General features: G+C 42.4%; 1 non-coding gene across 1 annotated transcript; it reads right to left on the bottom strand.

Moving 5' to 3' along the window:
• Positions 1-279: 279 nt before the first annotated feature.
• On the bottom strand, positions 280-386 carry LOC121441530. Its single transcript, XR_005973470.1, has one exon. It is a non-coding gene; the product is annotated as a U6 spliceosomal RNA (small nuclear RNA).
• Positions 387-21510: the final 21124 nt, after the last annotated feature.

The following is a 21510-nucleotide window of genomic DNA, read 5'->3' as shown; positions in this document are numbered from 1 at the left end:
TTTTTGCTGGTGTAGCCAACTTCCTTGGGTTGGAGTTTTCCTTCTAGTACTTTGTGTAGAGTTGGGTTTGTGGCTAGGTATTGGTTAAATCTGGTTCTGTCATGGAATATCTTGTTTTGTCTGTCTATGGTGATTTAAAGTTTTGCTGGGTATAGTAGTCCGGGCTGGCATTCATGGTCTCTTAGTGTCTGTATAATGCTTGACCAGGACCTTCTGACTTTCATTGTTTCCAATGAGAAGTCAGGTATAATTCTGCTAGGTCTGCCTTTATATGTTAAAAAAAATATGGACTGCTTTACAAATTTATGTGTCATCCTTGCACAGGGACCATGCTAATATTCTCTGTATCATTCCAATTTTAGTATATGTGCTGCCGAAGTGAGCACTTAAGTCATCTTTCAATGGAGGTGTTGGCAGTGTTCAGGTGGAAAGTGTTGCAGTATGGCTGAAGTATCATTTTACTTTATTAGACTAGTGTTCTGATTGTACTAGTTAGGGTTTCAATTGTTGTGAAGAGACACCATTACCACAGCATCTTTTATAAAGAAAAACATTTAATATGGTGATTTACATTTTCGGAGGTTTAGTCCATTATCATCATTTAGCTGTAACTCAGAAGTGTTTATGTGCTGCATGCTCATTCTCGGGGTTTGACTGCTGAACACGGCTCCTGCCTGGTGGCCCCAAAGCTAGCAGAAATGGTACATCTACCATTTTGAAAGTAGAGAGTGGTGGAGCCAACATCCAGAGCAGCTGCAACCAAGCTGCTTAGCATTTTAAAAGCTCTTCAAGACAGTAGAAAATTACAGATTCACAATAGGACTGATTCAGATATAAAAGACCTCTAAATGGGTCACAATGTTGGATAAATGTACGGAGGCTTGGGAGAGAGAAAAAAAAAAGGAGTATAAAGAGTCACAAAATAAAGTTAATGCATCACCTTTCACGATAGCCACAAACAGCATAAAATATCTTGGGGTAACTCTAACCAAGAAAGTGAAAGATCTATTTGACAAGAACTTTAAGGCATTGAAGAAAGAAATTGAAGAGGATACCAGAAAATGGAAGGATCTCCCTTGCTCTTGGATTGGGAGGATCAACATAGTAAAAATAGCAATTCTACCAAAAGCAATCTATAGATTCAATGCAATCCCCATCAAGGTCCCATCAAAATTCTTCACATATCTTGAGAGGACAATAATCAACTTTATATGGGGAAAAAACCCAGGATAGCCAAAACAATCTTATACAATAAAGAAACTTCTGGAGGCATTACCATCCCTTACTTCAAACTCTATTACAGAGCTACAGTAATGAAAACAGCTTGGTATTGGCATAAAAACAGAGAAGTCGACCAATGGAATCGAATAGAAGACCCAGTTTTTAACCCACAAACCTATGAACACCTGATTTTTGATAAAGGAGCTAAAAGTATACAATGGAAGAAAGAAAGCATCTTCAACAAATGGTGCTGGCACAACTGGATGTCAACCTGTAGAAGAATGAAAATAGATCCGTATCTATCGCCATGCACAAAACTCAAGTCCAAATGGATTAAAGACCTCAATATCAATCTGTACACACTGAACCTGATAGAAGAGAAAGTGGGAAGTGCCCTACAACATATGGGCACAGGAGATCGCTTCCTATGTATAACCCCAGCAGCACAGACATTAAGAGCAACATTGAATAAATGGGATCTACTGAAACTGAGAAGCTTCTGTAAAGCAAAGGACACTGTCACTAAGACAAAAAAGCAACCTACTGACTGGGAGAAGATCTTCACCAACCCCGCAAAAGACAAAGGTCTGATCTCCAAAATATATAAAGAACTCAAGAAACTAGACTTTAAAATGCTAATTAACCCAATTAAAAAAATGGGGCACTGAGCTGAACAGAGAATTCTCAACAGAAGAAGTTCAAATGGCCAAAAGACACTTAAGGTCGTGCTCAACCTCCTTAGCAATCAGGGAAGTTAATGCTTTTTTAAAAAGCATTTAAAAAGTTTTTAAAGAGACAGGCAGTAAAAATATTGATAGATTAAAAAGAGTAAAGTAAACATAAGCCACGTAAAAATAAAAATTCACAGAGAGTCTGGATTCTGTGTATTATTGTGTTTTCTTTGAATTTTTTGACTGTGAAGGAGTTAAGTACAGAGAGACATTTCATTGTGTGGACTGCTAAGCCAAACCAGCATGTATATTATAAAGGTATTATGACTTCAGAATTTGGGCCTAAGGATATGATGCTTTGGAAAAGAGGTTCTTCTTTTGTTTTCACAGAGGTTGAGACCCTGTGGAATGCTTCTAGACCAATATGGTATGATAGACCACACCCTCCTGAAAGGTTGCTGTCAACAGCCTCAAAAACTTACTTTGCTCAACTGCCAACTGAGATAAACCTAGCACAAGGGATACACCATAAAAAACCTGATTAACAGCACCCCCATACAGCATGAAGCAGTTTGGAGAGAAATAACTACGTCCATATTCCCAAATACTGTTTATAAATGTTCTTTTACATTTAAGGAGGATATGATATAGATATGAACAATTTTCATTGATGTGAATCTTGCTTTATTGATATAAATTTAAGGTCAATTTTGTTATATGTATATGTACGTCTGATCTTTATTAAGGTATTATGATTGTGTAGTTTATTTAAAAATGTATTGTATAATTAAGAAATATAGGTTAATAGATAATAATTTATAATTGTCAAGTTTGTAGTCATGTTAGATTTTCTAGATGTTCATAGATATATTTTAGATAGGCATTCTTCATATCTTTCGAAGACTACAGAACATGGCATTTAAGATGTTTTAATAACTTAGGACTTTTCATGACAATGAGACACGTCTGCTCCTGGCAAAACCAAGCTACTTGCTGAAGAAGATGGATATCGAAGAGGCTCCTTATGGAGTTTGCTAGCCATTTGGACAAGAAACTGCCTGGACTGCTTAACTGGACACAAAGAACCCACAGAGAAAGGACTGCTGGACTTGCCTAAAGGTGAGATGATCCTTCAGGGTTCCTGATTCATGAAAGAGTCTGTGAGACATTCTGCAGGATACATAAGAAAATGACTGAACTGTATTTAAAATTTCCTGCTTCATGAAAAATTCTGCTGGATACTGTGGGTCTGTAGGCTGAAGATGGATGCCCCAATGGTACAGAAAAACTTTGGGTGACTGTCAAGGCAGCAAGATGTCTCTGTCTTTTCTAGAGTTTTGGAAGCTGCTTGCAATGTACTTCTTATTTACTTAGGTGATATTATATCCTTCTGGAGTCTTTGATGGAGCTGAAGAATGGATAGTAATAGTTTTCTTTAGTTATAATAAAAGATAAAATAGATATAAATATTGTGACTGTAATTCTTGCTTGATAACTGTTTTGTTATATGTAATTTTACTATGTTAAAATGAAAGCCTTTCTTTTTTGTTTAAACAGAAAAAAGGGAAATGATGTAGGAGGTTCTTCTGTCTATGTGTTGCTTTCATTGGTTGAATAAAGAAACTGCCTTGGCCTTTTGATAGGGCAGCACTTAGGTGGGCAGAGTAGACAGAATAGAATGCTGGGAGAAAGGGCGGTATGGCAGATGCAATGAAGCTCCTGCCTGAGACTGACACTGGTTAGAATCTTTCCCAGTAAGCCATGACTTCATGGTGTTACACAGATTATTAGAAATTGGTTGAATCAAGATGTGAGAGTTAGCCAATAAGCGGCTAGAACTAATGGGCCAGGCAGTGTTTAAATGAATACAGTTTCTGTGTGATTATTTCAGGTGTAAGCTACCTGGGCAGGATGGAACAAAGGGCCCTCATGCTCCCTACAGCAGCCAGAACCACATGGCCAAATCTGCCAAGTTCTGCTGCTTGCTGGGGCTGGAAATTAGACCCTTGTTCACTTACAATTTCACCAGTTTTCTGTTTTCCATTGTTTGCTTCACTGCCTAAGTTTGGCTGGCTTGCAAGTTCAAACTAGCCTTGAACTTAAAGAGTTGCTTGCCTCTGCCTTCCAAGTGCTAGAGTCAAGGGCATGCATCATCACACCCTGACCTGAAACTGAGGGTACACTGATCATATTCGCCAGGTCTCTTATCTACAGATGAACACAAATTTCTCAAACAAACCTGGGAGTATGTTTGTCCCTCCAGGTCACTTGCCATGAGCTTGGCCTCCCAAGGGATCCTTAAAAAGGACCAAGTAAAACTTCCCCTCAGGGACACACTTGGAATGGTCAGGCCTCAATAATGAAGAGTTGGCCTTATTACAGATGGCTGCCATAGTAACCAAGAAACTGCTGTCTGTCTGGGGGAGGGGGAGGGAGAAGAAGAGGGCTCGTATGCTCAGACAAACACACCTGAGAGATAGGAAGAAGGGCAGAGGGGAGGAGCCCCAGTGCCCAGCCCTATAAATGCATAGCTAGTCTGCAGCAAATGCCCTGTACCCTCTGAACCTCTGGTTCCTCTTCTGCATCCAAGATCGGCACGGACAATGACCTCATCAGCATATCCCAAACCCCAGGGTCAAGGTCAGTGAGTGAATTCTCTTCTGCTGTGGAGCTGACCTTGTCTCTGACCTTGTCACCAGAGCCAAGATTTCTCTGGGTTTCTCAGCATTCACATCACAGGGTTCTGTACTTGGTGGCCATTGAGAGAGGTCACAGATTTGGCTCTCTTGCTCAGTTTCTCCCTCTCTAGAGTCTACCAGAGTCTCTGTTATCCTGGATCTTTCACTGGGTTGCACAGTCCTCTGTGCCCCCCATATGTCCCTCAGGGTCTCAGTCTGCCCACCTGCCTTCCTGCCTGGGCAGAAGGCCAATAGTTTGGATGTGACTGGCATAAAGAGTCCAGTTTCCAAGGGCAGGAAGAAAGAGATAGTTCAGTTTAGTCTCATTTTCCTAGAGTTTGAGGAGGAGCCAACTCCTCAGTTCTGTTTCGTACAGCAAGGCAAGCGTGCCCAGCCTCCCTGGCTCCTTCCATGATGGATTTCTCATCTAGTTTCTTTTTCCTTGTCTGCAGGTGAACATTTTTATAATCTGCTTCCTGGTGTGCCTCTCTGTATTAACCTTTTCTTTGTTTCCACACTTCTTTCTTTTTTATAATTTATTTTATATTATTTTTTCAACAAAGAAAACCATCTTTTCTTCATTTTACATACCAATTCCAGTTCCCACTCCTTCTCCTTATCCTATCCCCTCCACCTACTCCCCCACCGTACCCCTCATCCACTTCTCAGAGAGGGTAAGGCACATTGTTTTGGGGAGAAGCCAAGACCCTCCCTACTATAGGCTGAGCAAGGTATCCATCCAAAGAGAATGAGTTCCAAAAAAGCCAATACAAGCAGTAGGGATAAATCCTGGTCACATTGCCAGTGGCTATTCAGTTTGCCCGAGCCATATAACTGTCACCCACATTCAGAGGGTCTAGTTTGGTCCTATGCTGGTTTCTTCCCTGTCTGGCTAGAGTTGGTGAGCTCCCATTAAGTCAGGTAAACTATTTCAATGGGTATCCCCATCATGATCTTGACCCCTTTGCTTATATTCTCACTCCTCCCACTCTTCAACTGGACTTTGGGAACTCTGCAGCAGGTCTCTGCTTCTGTTTCCATCAGTTGCTGGATGAAGGTGACATTTAAAATATTCATCAATCTGACTACAGGGCTTCAAGGCAAGTTTGTGTGCCCTCTCCACTATTGCTTAGGGTCTTATCTGGGGTCATCCTTGTGGCTTCCTGGGAATTTCTCTAGTGCCAGGTTTCTTGCTAGCCCCATAATGGACACACTTCTCTCCTTTCCCATTGTATTGTATTAGTTCATTGAGAATTTTGTGTACATCCTGACCGTATTTCACCTTCATTCCCACTCCTCTCAGACCCATCTTCCCTTCTCCATCCAAATCTATGCACTCTTTTATTAACTCGTCAAGAATAACTTGTGCTATCTACACTTCTGAATATGACCTTCCACTAGAACATGAACAGCCCTCCTTCTCCCAGCAACTACCAGCTGCTCTCTTAGCGGGGAGTAAGGACTTCATTCCCACCTCCCTCTCCAAGCTGAGATTTTATCTGGCCCGAGTTTCTGCATGGCTTGTGTGTGCTGTCTCTACTGCTGCGAGTCCCTGTGTATAGCTGCCCTGGTGTGCCTGGAAAACACCTCTTCCTGGTAGTCACCCTCCACCTCTGACTCTTAGAATCTTTCTGCTCCCTCTTCACAATGATCCCTGAACTTTGGGAGGAAGGGATAAAAATACTGATTTGGGATTAATCATTGTCCAGGCTCTTGTCTCTGCATCTTGACCAATTGTAAGTCTCTGTGATATTTGCCATTTCCTGCAAATGAACTTCTCCAATGAGGGTTGAGGGGTATGTTGTCTACGTGTATAAATTAATAAAAAATAGACAGTGTAGACAGAAACAATGAGAAAATTCTCAGAGAGAGAAGGAAGGAGAGGGGGAAAGAGGAGAAGGGAGATAGAGGTGGGATGAAGGGAGAGACGGAGAGGAAATCACTCTAGTGAGGAGATAAGGGTTCCTTTCACAGCACTGGAGAAGAGCCACCTGGCTTCTGGGTCTATTTGTGCCGAGTTATATTTGGACAGATAAGAGGTGGGCAGCTGACTGCTTGTTAGAAAGCACATGTTACAGCATCAGTTGTCCTTCCTGAGACTGGCCATCAGGGCACGGTGCCAGCAGCCACTAGGCTCCAATTGTAGGGCGTTGCAATTCTCTGGGTCACAGTCCAAGCTGCTAGGGACTGAGTGTTAGCAAGAGAGAATTTTGCTCTATGCTTTCAGCCCTCAGCTTTCAGCTTTCTCATCTCTACATTCATCCCTTGACAAGCCAACAAGATCAAGTCACTGACAAGGGACAGTTCTCTTCTGACACTGCTTCAGAGATGAGAAGGGACAGTAGCATCGTTGATGTGTTACAGGGTGAAGAAACCATGAGTCAGACAGTGCTTGGGCCACAGTCTGGAGTGGGGAGAGGGCTAGTTCCTGCAGGACATTAAGGACAGGGCTAGTTCCTGCAGGACGTTAAGGACAGGGCTAGTTCCTGCAGGACGTTAAGGACAGGGCTAGTTCCTACAGGAGACTAAGGACAGGGCTAGTTCCTGCAGGAGGCTAAGGACAGGGCTAGTTCCTGCAGGAGACTAAGGACAGGGCTAGTTCCTGCAGGAGACTAAGGACAGGGCTAGTTCCTGAAGGAGACTAAGGACAGGGCTAGTTCCTGCAGGAGACTAAGGACAGGGCTAGTTCCTGCAGGACGTTAAGGACAGGGCTAGTTCCTACAGGAGACTAAGGACAGGGCTAGTTCCTGCAGGACGTTAAGGACAGGGCTAGTTCCTGCAGGACGTTAAGGACAGGTCTAGTTCCTGCAGGAGACTAAGGACAGGGCTAGTTCCTGCAGAAGTCTGAAGGCTGACTGTGGCATTGCTTAGAGTTCAAGAGGTCCTTGGTGGTTGGAGACATGTTTTGATGTAGCTAGTAATAGTTGACAGCCCTGGGACAGTATCAACTGGAACTTAATAGCCTGTGTTCCGGATGATACCAAATATACCTGAAGAGTAAATATCAAAGAAACAGCAAAATTAGAACAAAAACAAAGTAGTATGCTCAGGAGTAAAAGAATAACAAAGGTCATAGTAGTTTGAAGAGACACGTGAAGTGGTTTGGGGAAGACATGAAAATAATGACTGTGGGGGTGAGGAGCTCTGCACCCAGCACAGGGGCCCAGTGCTGCTGTAGTAAGGGCGTACAGCAATGGCCATGACCTAGATCGTGACTTCCCTGGGATCTGAAGTATTTAATGACTGGTTTCACCTGGGTCTTGCCTGATAAGGAGATAAAGATAGCCAAGAGGTTGACAGGAATAGGCTATTTGCACTTCTGGGAGTAGAGCAACTCTGACTCTGGACAGATGAACCTACAACTGTGATGAATTTGTAACCTGACTGCAATCAGCCATGTCTCAGAACTTGATAGGGTCCAGTGCAGACAGCTGAGGGGGCTTTTATCTTGTGGGAAGGTTTGAGAATAAACCCAGTCTCTGGCTTAATGTGGGATGACCCCCAAAACACACAGAATCCTGTTTGGGCTGTCCTTAACCTGGTGCCCAGTAACAGCCTCGATCATCTGTGCTAATGAGTCTCTGGATCCAGTAGCGCCTGTGTCTGGAGGAAAGCCCTACCACGAAGGACTTTATAGGTGCGGCTGAGTAGCAGACTTGGAGTGGAAGCCTGGCTGCCTGTGTGTTCGGTTGAGCCCCTTTGCTGTCAGAGTCCTCTTTATAGGACTCACAATGCATATTAGCCACCGGAGTCAGAGCTCCCTGCCTTCCAGAAGAGCCAAAATCACAGGGACATATTTAATAGGAAAGCTATGAAGAGTGAGGAGATTTTTCTAGAAAGTTTCAAGGGTATAGTTCATATGGAACACATAAACCAAATCTGCACAAACATTAAGTTTCCTATCTGCCTCAGTAAGAGCCATAAGTGAGATCAATTATCTCAGGTCTGGGGGCTGAATGACTCAGAAGAGCCCAAAGCGTATGACTACTGTGTAGCCAAAAGCCTGTATCTTGCCACCAAAAGATGCTTCCATTTGGTTTTGTGGTTGTTTTTGGTTTTCCGAGACAGGGTTTCTCTGTAGCTTTGGAGCCTGTCCTGGAACTGGCTCTTGTAGACCAGGCTAGCCTCTAACTCACGGAAATCCATCTGCCTCTGCCTCTCAAGCACAAGGATTAAAGGTGTGATGAAAGCTTTAGAAAAAAAAAGAAGCAGACACGCCCAGGAGGAGTAGAAGACTGGAAATAATCAAACTGAGGGCCGAAATCAACAAAATAGAAACACAGAAAACAGTCCAAAGAATCAATGAAACAAAAAGTTGGTTCTTGGAGAAAATCAACAAGATCGACAAACACCTATCCAAACTAATTAAATGACAGAGAGAGAACACACAAATAAATAAGATCAGAAATGAAAAGGGGGACATAACCACAGACACAGAAGAAATTCAGAGACTCATTAGATCTTACTACAAAAGCCTGTATGCCACAAAACTGGAAAATGCATAAGAAATGGACATTCTTTTAGATAAGTACCATATACCAAAGCTAAACCAAGACCAGGTGGATGATCTAAATAGACCTGTTAGTCGTGAAGAACTAGAAACTGTTATCAAAAATCTCCCTTCCAAAAAAAGCCCAGGACCAGATGGTTTCAATGCAGAATTCTACCAGAACTTCCAAGAAGAGCTAATACCTATACTCCTTAATGTATTTCACAATATAGAAACAGAAGAGTTATTGCCAAATTCCTTTTATGAAGCTACAGTTACCATGATACCAAAACCACACAAAGACCCAACCAAGAAAGAGAATTACAGGCCTATCTCACTCATGAATATCGACGCAAAAATTCTCAATAAAATACTGGCAAACCGAATCCAAGAACACATTAGAAAAATTATCTATCATGATCAAGTAGGCTTCATCCCAGAGATGTAGGGCTGGTTCATCATATGCAAATCTATAAATGTAATCCACCATATAAATAAACTGAAAGAAAAAACCATATGATCATTTCATTAGATGCTGAAAAAGCATTTGACAAAATTCAACACCCCTTTATGATAAAAGTCTTGGAGAGATTAGGGATACAAGGGTCATACCTAAATATAATAAAAGCTATTTACAGCAAGCCGACAGCTAACATTAAATTAAACGGAGAAAAACTCAAAGCCATCCCACTAAAATCAGGAACACGACAAGGATGTCCACTCTCTCCATACCTCTTCAATATAGTGCTTGAAGTTCTAGCAATAGCAATAAGACAACATAAGGGGATCAAGGGGATTCATATCGGAAAAGAAGAAGTTAAGCTCTCGTTATTTGCAGATGATATGATAGTATACATAAGCGACCCCAAAAACTCTACCAAAGAACTCCTACAGCTGATAAACACCTTTAGTAATGTGGCAGGATACAAGATCAACTCCAAAAAATCAGTGGCCTTCCTATACACTAAGGATAAGGAAACAGAGAAGGAAATTAGAGAAGCATCACCTTTCACGATAGCCATAAATAGAATAAAATATCTTGGGGTAACTCTGACCAAGGATGTGAAAGATCGATTTGACAAGAACTTTAAGTCTTTGAAGAAAGAAATTGAAGAGGACACCAGAAAATGGAAGGATCTCCCTTGCTCCTTGATTGGGAGGATCAACATAGTAAAAATGGCAATTCTACCAAAAGCAATCTTATAGATTCAATGCAATCCCCATCAAAATCCCATCAAAATTCTTCACAGATCTGGAGAAGACAATAATCAACTTTATATGGAAAAACAAAAAACCCAGAATAGCCAAAACAATCTTATACAACAAAGGATCATCTGGAGGCATTACCATCCCTGACTTCAAACTCTACTACAGAGCTACAGTATTGAAAACAGCTTGGTATTGGCATAAAAACAGAGAAGTCGACCAATGGAATCGAATAGAAGACCCTGACATTAACCCACAAACCTATGAACACCTGGTTTTCGATAAAGGAGCTAAAAGTATACTATGGAAAAAAGAGAGCATCTTCAACAAATTGCGCTGGCAAAACTGGATGTCAACCTGTAGAAGAATGAAAATAGATCCATATCTATCACCATGCACAAAACTCAAGTCCAAATGGATTAAAGACCTCAATATCAGTCTGAACACACTGAACCTGATAGAAGAGAAAGTGGGAAGTATCTACAACACATGGGCACAGGAGACCACTTCCTACATATAACCCCAGCAGCACAGACATTAAGGACCTCATTGAATAAATGGGACCTCCTGAGACTGAGAAGCTTCTGTAAAGCAAAGGACACTGTCGCTAAGACACAAAGGCAACCTACTGACTGGGAGAAGATCTTCACCAACCCCGCAACTGACAAAGGTCTGATCTCCAAAATATATAAAGATCTCAAGAAACTAGACCGTAAAAGGCTAATCAACCCATTTATAAAATGGGGCACTGAACTGAACAGAGAATTTTCAACAGAAGAAATTCAAATGGCCAAAAGACACTTAAGGTCATGCTCAACTTCCTTAGCGATCAGGGAAATGCAAATCAAGACAACTTTAAGATACCATCTTACACCTGTCAGAATGGCTAAAATCAAAAACACCAATGATAGCCTTTGCTGGAGAGGTTGTGGAGAAAGGGGTACACTCATCCATTGCTGGTGGGAATGCAAACTTGTGCAACCACTTTGGAAATCAGTGTGGCGGTTTCTCAGGAAATTCGGGATCAACTTACCCCTGGACCCAGCAATACCACTCTTGGAATATACCCAAGAGAGGCCTTATCATACAACAAAAGTATATGCTCTACTATGTTCATAGCAGCATTGTTTGTAATAGCCAGAACCTGGAATCAACCTAGATGCCCTTCAATGGAAGAATGGATGAAGAAAGTATGGAATATATACATATTAGAGTACTACTCAGCAGTAAAAAACAAGGGCTTCTTGAATTTTACATGCAAATGGATGGAAATAGAAAACACTATCCTGAGTGAGGTAAGCCAGACCCAAAAAGAGGAGCATGGGATGTACTCACTCATATTTGGTTTCTAGCCATAAACAAAGGACATTGAGCCTATTATTAGTGATCCTAGAGAAGCTAAATAAGAAGAACCCAAAGAAAAACATATAGGCATCTTCCTGAATATTAACCTTCATCAGGCGATGAAAGGAGACAGAGACAGAGACCCACATTGGAACACCGGACATAATTCTCAAGGTCCAAATCAGGAGCAGAAGGAGAGAGAGCACGAGCAAGGAACTCAGGACTGCAAGGGGTGCACCCGCACACTGAGACAATGGGGATGTTCTACTGGGAACTCACCAAGGCCAGCTGGCCTGGGTCTGAAAAAGCCTGGAATAAAACCGGACTCTCTGAACATAGCGGACAATGAGGACTACTGAGAACTCAAGAACAATGGCAATGGGTTTTTGATCCTACTGCACATACTGGCTTTGTAGGAGCCTAGGCAGTTTGGATGCTCAACTTACTAGACCTGGATGGAGGTGGGGGTTCCTTGGACTTCCCACAGGGCAGGGAACCCTGATTGCTCTTCGGGCTGAGGAGTGAGGGAGACTTGATTGGGGGAGGGGGAGGGAAATGGGAGGCGGTGGCGGGGAAGAGACTGAAATCTTTAATAAATAATAATAATAAAAAAAAGGTGTGAGTCACCACAGCCCAGCTAAGACTGCTCCCATTTGTAAGTCAGCATTTGGGATTCTGGGATTTAAAATCTGACAGTTTTACTGTAAGGGGAGTCTAGCACTTGTTGATTCGGGATTCTATTTGCTGGGGCCCAGCGGAAGACCTTTGAGTTGAGCACTTTAAGGATATCTGGCAGGTTTTTAAATTGGGTTAAGTTGGTCTTTAGGGCCTGTAAATCATCAGGTCACCTGCTGGACTTCTGGAGTCCTTTTATAGATGCAGAGAGAACATGCCTGCCTTGTCTCCTGGGCTCTTTGCATGGAGTCAGAGTAGCAGAGGTGCATGGTCATTTTCTTGCTGGTAAAGTTTACAGCACCCTTGTATCCTTCCTAGTCTGCCCATTTGGAGTGAGGCAGCCGGAGTTGTTAGGAATTAGGCTCTAATGTGTGGATGGACAAGTCACTGGCTTGAACTCTAAGTAGCTGGGGACGATGGTTAAAGAGTAGGGAAGCACACTCTCTCTGGATCTGAAAGGCAGGAAACATTGGGGAGCATTGTCCTCTTCTCCACTAACACAGGAGTACCTGGGCTATGAGTGGGAGGCTAGGCACGGCTCTTCCATATGAAGGGGAACCATAGAGAAATGTAGGGAAACTGAATCAAAACTAATCTATGTTGTCTAATCTGTGTTGGCTGATAATTATAGGAGTTAATACTTATTTGGTAGGAGAAAAAACCTTGAGACTCAACTAGCCAACACTCCTCTGGAGTTGAATTTCAGATGTGCCTGACCCAAAGTCCCTTGCCTATACACTGGACCTCACTGTCTCCTAATTTTGGAGAAGGTGTGCATGAGCATTTACATATTTTATTTTTGAAATTTATGCATCATTCCTAAAGATTACTTTTCAATGATTATGTCTGAACAAAATGGGTTATGTATTCAAAATGAATATTTATATTAAAAAAATACCTAATTAGGGATAACAAAGGCTTTTGCTATGAAAATTAAGGTCCCAGTCTGTGCCCCAAGAGATCAGATCTGATCACCTGTCCTTGATAAGTCAATTAAAACAGCCAGATTGGGCTGGAAAGATTCAGTAGTTAGGAGCACTTGCTGCTCTTGCAGAGGACTCTGGTTCCATCCCTAGCTCCCTATCAAATGGCGGATAACCTTCTATAACTCCAGCTCCAAGGGGTCCAGCACTCTCTTCTGGCCTCCCTGGTCACCCATACATTACATGTCACTCACTCACACAGACATGCACACATACAAATACACATAAAATAGCAAAACCAAAAATCTTTTCAAAACGAAAAATAGACAAATCAATAATGAAAAGGAGAGAAAGGAAAAGTATTCAGTGTGGCTACATTTGGGGAAGGAATGAATAGGTCCAGGCATCCTGAGTCCATCTGTGGGCCCTGAAGTGAGACTAAGGTTTAATAGATGGCCAGAGGTGCACATACTAAATTGTCGTAGGTCAAGGTGTGTTCCTGCCCATCACTGTCTCGTCATTAAGGTCATCTAACAACCATCAAATCTTTTTGTTCTGGTTGGCCCAGACTTTAGGCTTTCTCTTCTCTCAGCAGGAGATTCCTGGGGGAATTCTAGCTCCTTGAGACCCATCATTCAGTGGCCAAAATAACAGACACAAGGGACCCTTCAAAATAGTGTCATCCCTGCCCGGCCAGTTGTTATTGCATTTTGTGTTCTGATTCTGATTCAAAATAAGACTGAACTTTTTATTAATAGATAAATGGTACATGTATATTTTTTCTGATGTACAATGTGCTACTTCATTGCTCATTTGCTTTCTGAAGTGCTGGAGATAAAAGCCAGTGTCTTACATATGCTAGGCAAGCACACTACCACCAAGTTACACCCAACATGATGTTTTCACGTATGTGCATTCGTTGTGAAACAGCTACGTCAACTTAGCTCCCGTATCTGTTTGTTATGGGGGCCCACCAGAAATGACCACTCAAGACACAGTTTATACGGGATTGAAAGTCTTTACTTCAGCCAGCTGGGACTACACTCAGATATTCACGACCCAAGTGTTGCCCCAAACATTTATAGAAGGGGCTTTTAAAGGCAAACACCACCACCCCACCCCTGCATCTTGTTATCTTTCTGGAAGCTGTGGGTAGAGGGTGCAAACAAGCCCTTTAACAGAAGCTAAGATAAGCAGTTAGCTAGGGAGAGAGGCTTATACAAAGAGGAAATTTAACAGAAGCCAAGATAAAATTAGCTGGGGCATCTTAACCTCAGGTTCCTAGAATAAAGCTGGGTCATCAAAGAGCTTCCATGATCTCTGCAAGAACACAAGATGGAGGAACCCCTGCACTGTCTTACCCCACCACATATTATCACCTCACATAACTACTAATCCTTTTGTGGTGGGAATGCACAAAACCCACGACCTTAGCACATTTCCGGTATATAATACATAACCCACCATGCTGTATAATAGAGTTCTTGAAATTATTCCTCTTGCCTAACTCAAATTTTGTGTCCTTAGGCAAAACATCTTTTCTATCCCCACCTGTACCCCAGTCTCTAGGAGCCACCTTCCTGCTCTCTGTGACCTTGCCATGAGTTTTATATGTCCAACATAGAAATGACATGATACAGTGTATTTCACTGTACTTAATTCACATAATGTTTTCTAAGTTCTTCCACATTATCTCAAAGTGTAAGATTTCCTGCCTTTTAAAGACTGAATGACATTTGATAAAGTAAATACCTTATTTCTGCTCTGTTCATGTGTTGATGGATACTGTTATGGTAACAATAAAGATCTATTAAGAGAAAACTATCTCCTCTGGTCAGAGAATGGAACATCCGACGTGGGTGGAAACTGAACATTCTGGTAGAGCAGATCAGTCACCTAGCTAAAGGTGATTACTTTGTCAGGAAGTAAGACCACTCCTCAGCGAGTTTGGGCCACTCCCCCAGGAAAGTAAATCTCCTCTCTTTAAGCCAAGGTAAAGAAATGGGAAGAATAATTAGCCCTATGAGAAAAAAAAACAAAATAACAATTCTTATCTTAAAAGGAATTGGAAATAATTTATTCTGGGGCGATTTTGAGCGACCATGGCCTGGGATACAGATTTAGGTTCCATGCTCCAACATGGAAGCAGTTTCACAATGTTTCACAGTTTTTAGAACAGAGAAGTCACAAATCAAGGTGTACTGGCTAGTTTTATGTCAACTTGACACAAACTATAGTCGTCAAAGAAGAGGGAGTGTTAATCCCACCAGGTGAGAATAAGACCCACTACCACAATTTTGGGGCCAAATCTGAAGCAAGCTTAATTTTATTCAGGTGTACCAGAAAGCTGGCCAGCAACCTCCTACATCAGGTTAGAGAGAACAGTGCTGAGTCCATTTCTCAGGGCCCTTTAAGGATTGAAATTATGAGTGATTGCAAAGAAGATTTACAGAACTACTAACAGAGTAGTTAGGAAGCAAGGAAAAATCTCAATAAACAAACAACAAAGTTATCACGTGGTCACTGATTAGGGAGAGTAAGGATGTTCTCAAAAACAACTCAAGGTTCCAGCAAACAGAAATCTAAAAAACAGAAACTCAGTTCTTACAGTAAGTGAGAACTTGGTAGAAATACAACAAAATGGCTTCCTGCCTTCAAAATGAAGCCAGGCAGGTTCCTCAGGTGCCTCGGTTGAGGAAATGCCTCCCTCCATAAGATCAGGCTTTAAATAAACTATAAGGCATTTTCTTAGTGATTGATGGGGGAGGTTTAGTCCATTATCATCATGGCGGGAAGCAAGGCAGCATGCAGGCAGACATAGTGCTAGAGAAGGAGCTGAGATTAGAGAAGGAACTACACCTTGATTGTAATGGAGTAAGTAAAATGCTGTGGATCCCTTAGTGGCTGCAGCAGCAGAAACACTGTAGGTCACCTAGCAGTGTCAGTGGGCAGCAGGTCCTGAGAGGTCCCCAAGCAGCAGCAGTGGGCCATGTGGTGGCAGGCAGCAAATAGCAGGTCTCAAGAGCAGCCAGTCCCAGGCAAGAACAGCGCAGCAGGCCACAAGGAGAGACAGACAGATAGGCATGCTACAAGACCATGCAAGGCAGCTGGTTTCAGCAGGGAGCCACATGGTGAGTGAGAGACAGAGACATGGATAGGCATGCCATGCAGAGTGAGGTTGGATATTTATTTAGTGGGTAATGGAAGAGAAGGGGAGAGGAGCACACACACACACACACACACAGAGAGAGAGAGAGAGAGAGAGAGAGAGAGAGAGAGAGAGAAGGGAGAGACAGAAGCTGTCTCTTTGAGAGGGAGACTGAAAGGGAAGAGACTCAGGCTTCAAGCAGAAAGGAAGATCTGCTTACCTCAGTGGAGGGGGGAGGGAGTAGGCAATGCTTGTCTCTTAAAGGGACAGGACAGATTATTACATTGATCCCACAAGCAATAGGAAGCAGTCTGAGACACTGGGAGGTATCTTGAGCATATAGGAGACCTCAAAGCCCTCCTCCACAGTGACACACTTTCTCCAACAAGACCACATCTACTCCAAAAGGCTATACCCTTTAATAGTGCCACTCCCTTTGGGGGCCATTTTCTTTCAAACCACCACAAGGCCCAAGATGCTCTCTGAAAGCATTCTCAGATTTTGGGTTAGTGAAAGCTTGTAGTTGCTAAATTAACAGATTACAAAAGGTTTTTATCTCTTAGCCACAGGATGTTGGTTCTGATGGAGGAATGGTAGTTCCAGGGGTTAAAGCTAGATCAACAGAAGTTAGCCTCTGAGCCTCTAACATTTTAATCTCTCCACGAATCAGTTAAGTCAGTCTCTGCAAACACAGCTTCTCTCCAGGAGTTTTCATTCATAGCCCTTTAATGAAGTAATCTGGTTTTCTTTCCCTCTGCCTGGTGCAGTCACCATGGAGCCACCAGGAGGCTCTGTTAAGCCTGCCCACCTTTCTGAGTCCTGACCCAGAGCAGAAAAATGCTTCCTCTGGTACGTTCAGCTTTTTCTCTCTCTAAAGCCCCCCTCTCCGCCATGTGGCACAATTTCCCCCATTTCTCTTCATTGCCCTCCTCTGGGCAGCTACCAAGGTTTACATCTGCCTGCCCTGGGATTTTTCTTTTAAATGTTAATAAATGTGTCCTTGACCTTTGTTCTGTCTTTAAGTTCTTTTATTAACAAAAATAAGAACCTTAAGAGGGTCCCCCGATTTCCCAGGTAACGTGGTGGCTATGGTAGGACTCCCCAAAATTACCAGTAATCAGACATTTGCTTTCCCAAACAGAAACAGTGCCGCAGCGAATGTGGAAATAAAGATGCTCGCCTGCATTCTTATTGTGCTAATTTAGTCTCCTCCGAACATAATCCTGCTGCATCAGACGATCTCCATACTTCAAGCTTGTTTGGGAAACACCACATTTAATATAACAGCAGGACACATATCCCCACCATCAGTGTGCAAGAACGAACCTTTTCCTCCACAACCTTGCCAACACTTACCTTTCATCTTTTTGATAATAGCTATTCTAACAAGTATAAGTTCATATCTCGCTTGGCTCTAATTTGCATTTCCCTGATTGTTAGCTGTTGGGTGTTTTCTTCATATTCCTATTGGCTATTTGTCTGAGTTATTTTTGAGAAATGTCTATTCAGATTCTTTGCTCATTTTCAAATTTGTTATTAACTTTCTTGGTAAGGAGTTGCCATAAACATCTAAACTGCTTGAGCGTATAATGTTGTACATCTTAAAATTATCTATATTTAGTCAGGGACTCTCCGTGTTTGAGTTTTCCCATTACACTTAAGGCCTGAAGGGTCACCTTTATGGTGAATGAGACCCAATGTCATTTTCTGATTGCTATAGGCCTGCACTGAATTATTCACTCCATCCACATTTGGTTCCTGATGTCCTTAGGTCATTTCTTCTTTTAACCATGAAGGCAAAATTGGATCACAGGCCTGTGGGGGAAGCAGCTGAGTGTTCTAGCCATTTTTAGCATTAGAACATTAAGAGCCCCAGGAGATAAAGCTCATTGTGCAATCACCGCACTCATGAGATCAAGGACATCTCCCCCCTCCCCCCCATAATAGTTGGGAGCCGAATAAATGATTTCCCTAGACTTCTCCTGAGAAGTCTTTCTCAAGAAAGACCTGGTGGTGGGATTAGATGTTAAATCCTGTAGGAATCTCTGCAACTACCAGGTCTAGTAGAGTGTCAATTGATGTGAGATGAGAAAGAAATTCTGTTCAACATGACTTAGTAGCTGGTGTTGGTTCAAACTTCTAGAGTCTCACACAGGTCAGTTTATTTTAGGTGTATTTAAGCACAGCAAAGTTTTGGGAAAAGCTTCCTGATGATACTCAGTAGTGTATATACAGCAAAGCTAAAGACATGACTAAATTGAAACTCTTAACAAAATGCATGTGACCTCTTCCATAAAGATGGGTTCTATTGACAAGAAACAATGCTTAACGTAAAAACCTAGGAAGGATGACTGAAATAAACTTAAGAGTCTGGGCAGCCAGGTGTGGCCTGGAGCTACAGATAGCACAGAGGTCACCAGGCTATTAAAACAGGTTATCCATCTCTTTCTTTGAGGAGACCACACCCTGTGTGTTTAACACTCCTGGCTCCCCTAGTGCCTATCTGTGAGCACAAGCTCTGTCCCCCAACACAATCCTATCTCAATCAGACTTCAGAAGAGAACATTTGAGGAAACAACAATTCAGCAATTAAAAGAGTAATTTTCAAACAAAAGAAGATAAGATTTTGAAGTTGTTGAACTTCAAAAAGAAGTTCTAAACCTTTAAATTCCAGCTGCCTTCAAGAAGTTGATAAATAATGAGCTTCCCCCCAAACAAACAAAAAAAAAAGTCTCTAATATATTCAACCTTCCCTACACTGTTTTAGAGATTCACTTACAGGGTGAAATATGAAACAGATCCATCAGTTTGTGGGGGTTCTCGAGTCTCAGATTTGATCTACCATGTCAGCTTTGTATCCATAAAGCAATGATTTTCTATACCATGAGGAGAAGAGTTTAATCCAATGAATAACAGCTTTAAGTATGCATATGAGAAAATGGTTTTAGATGATAGTAAATATGACTAAAAGACATATTACTTGAAGAAAAACCTATCAGAAGATAGGCAAACTTACAGACTGAATCTTTTTAAAAATAATAAATTAATTTAAACAAGACTGGTGAATCCATAAATCTCAAATAAACTACCCTCATTCCCAAAGCAGACTATTTTATTATTAAACAATTAATTAATAACAATGCTGTATCTCCCTTGTTAATTTAACTATTATCACAGATCCTTTGAGTTTCTCTGCACAGAAACCTGGAGTTAGGTAGCCTTGTTCTCTAGCCCATTGGTAGCTCTTGACAGCAACAAAGCCTCCCAGACAGGGACAGAGAGTACCCTAGAACAGTGGTTCTCAACCTTCCTAATGATGCAACCCTTTAATAGAGCTTCTCATGTTCTGGTGACCCCCCAACCATAAAATTATTTCTGATGCTACTTCATAACTGTAATTTTTTTCCATTTTTTTATTGAGAAAAGGAGAAAAAAAACAAGTTTCCACCTCCTCCCAGCCTCCCATTTCCCTCCCCCTCCTCCCACCCTTCTCCCCCTCCTCCCACCTTTCTCCCCCTCCCCCCACTCCTCTCCCCATCCCTCTCCAGTCCAAAGAGCAGTCAGGGTTCCCTGCCCTGTGGTAAGTCCTAGGTCCTCCCCTCTCCATCCATTTCTAGGAAGGTGAACATCCAAACTGGCTAGGCTCCCACAAAGCCAGCACATTACGTAGGTTCAAAACCCCGTGCCATTGTCCTTGGCTTCTCATCAGCCCTCATTGTTCGCCATGCTCAGAGAGTCCAGTTTTATCCCATGCTTTTTTAGTCACAGTCCAGCTGGCCTTGGTGAGCTCCCAATAGATCAGCTCCACTGTCTCAGTGGGTGGGTGCACCCCTCGTGGTCCCGACTTCTTTGCTCATGTTCTCCCTCCATCTGCTCCTCATTGGGACCTTGGGAGCTCAGTCCAGTGCTCCAGTATGGGTCTCTGTCTCTATCTCCATCCATCACCAGATGAAGGTTCTATGATGATATGCAAAATATTCGTCAGTATTGCTATAGGATAGGGTCATTTCAGGTTCCCTATCCTCAGCTGCCCAAGGAACTAACTGGGGACCTTGGCTTGGGCATCTGGGAGCCACTCTAGGTTCAAGTCTCTTGCCAACTCTAAGGTGGCTCCCTTAACTAAGAATTGTGCTTCCGTGCTCCCCTATCCAACCTTCCCTTATCCCCATCCTCCTTTTTCCCCAAGTTCCTCCCATTCTCCCCTTCTCCCTTTACTCTCCCCATCTCCCCTTACCACCATCCCACCCCACCCCCAAGATCTCAATTTTCTCCCCGGCCATTTTGTCTACTTCCCATAGCCAATAGGACAACTATATGTTTTTCCTTTGGTTCACCTTCTTACTTAGCTTCTTTGGGATCACCAATTGTAGACTCCGTGACCCTTGTTTATGGCTAGAAACCAATTATGAGTGAGTACATCCCATATTCATCTTTTTGGGTCTGGGTTACCTCACTCAGGATAGTGTTTTCTATTTCCATCCATTTGCATGCAAAATTTGAGAAGTCATTGTTTTTTACCGCAGCGTAGTACTCTAGTGTGTATATATTCCATACTTTCTTCATCCATTCTTCCTTTGAAGGGCATCTAGGTTGTTTCCAGGTTTGTTACTGTTATAAAGTGAATGTAAAAAGTGTTTTCTGATGGTCTTAGGTGACCCCTGTAAAAGGGTTATTTGACGCCCACCCCCACATAGGGATTGCAACCCACAGGCTGAGAACCACTGGCCTAGAGAATGTCATTCTGTAGGAAAACAAGGATGGACAAGAGACAGCTTTCTCTTTCCACAAAAACAAGTCACAGGGGCATACCCTGTCCCCTGTGGTGGTGTAATTGAAGGACAGACACAGGTTAGGACTGTTATGTTATGACAATTACCTTCACATGGAAACAGAATCAGGACCTCTGTAATGACTATCATTGATTGTCATCTGGACTGCATCTAGAATTAACTAAAAACCCAAGCTGCAGGGCACACCTGTGAGGGATTTTCCTTAATCAAGATCATCTGAGTTATGAAGACCCTCCTTGAATCCAGATCATTTGAAGCGGGACAATCCACCTTTAACCTGGGACACACCCTCTTGTGACAGCCTATGTAAAGGACACGGAAGAAAGAAACTTTTGACCTCTGCTCTCATTCTCACTGTCGAGCTC

The sequence above is a fragment of the Microtus oregoni genome, unplaced genomic scaffold (assembly GCF_018167655.1).
Source record: "Microtus oregoni isolate MIOR12 unplaced genomic scaffold, Mior012 000077F_ref0000221, whole genome shotgun sequence".
Taxonomy (NCBI): domain Eukaryota; kingdom Metazoa; phylum Chordata; class Mammalia; order Rodentia; family Cricetidae; genus Microtus; species Microtus oregoni.
This window is presented reverse-complemented; position numbering and strand designations above follow the sequence as displayed.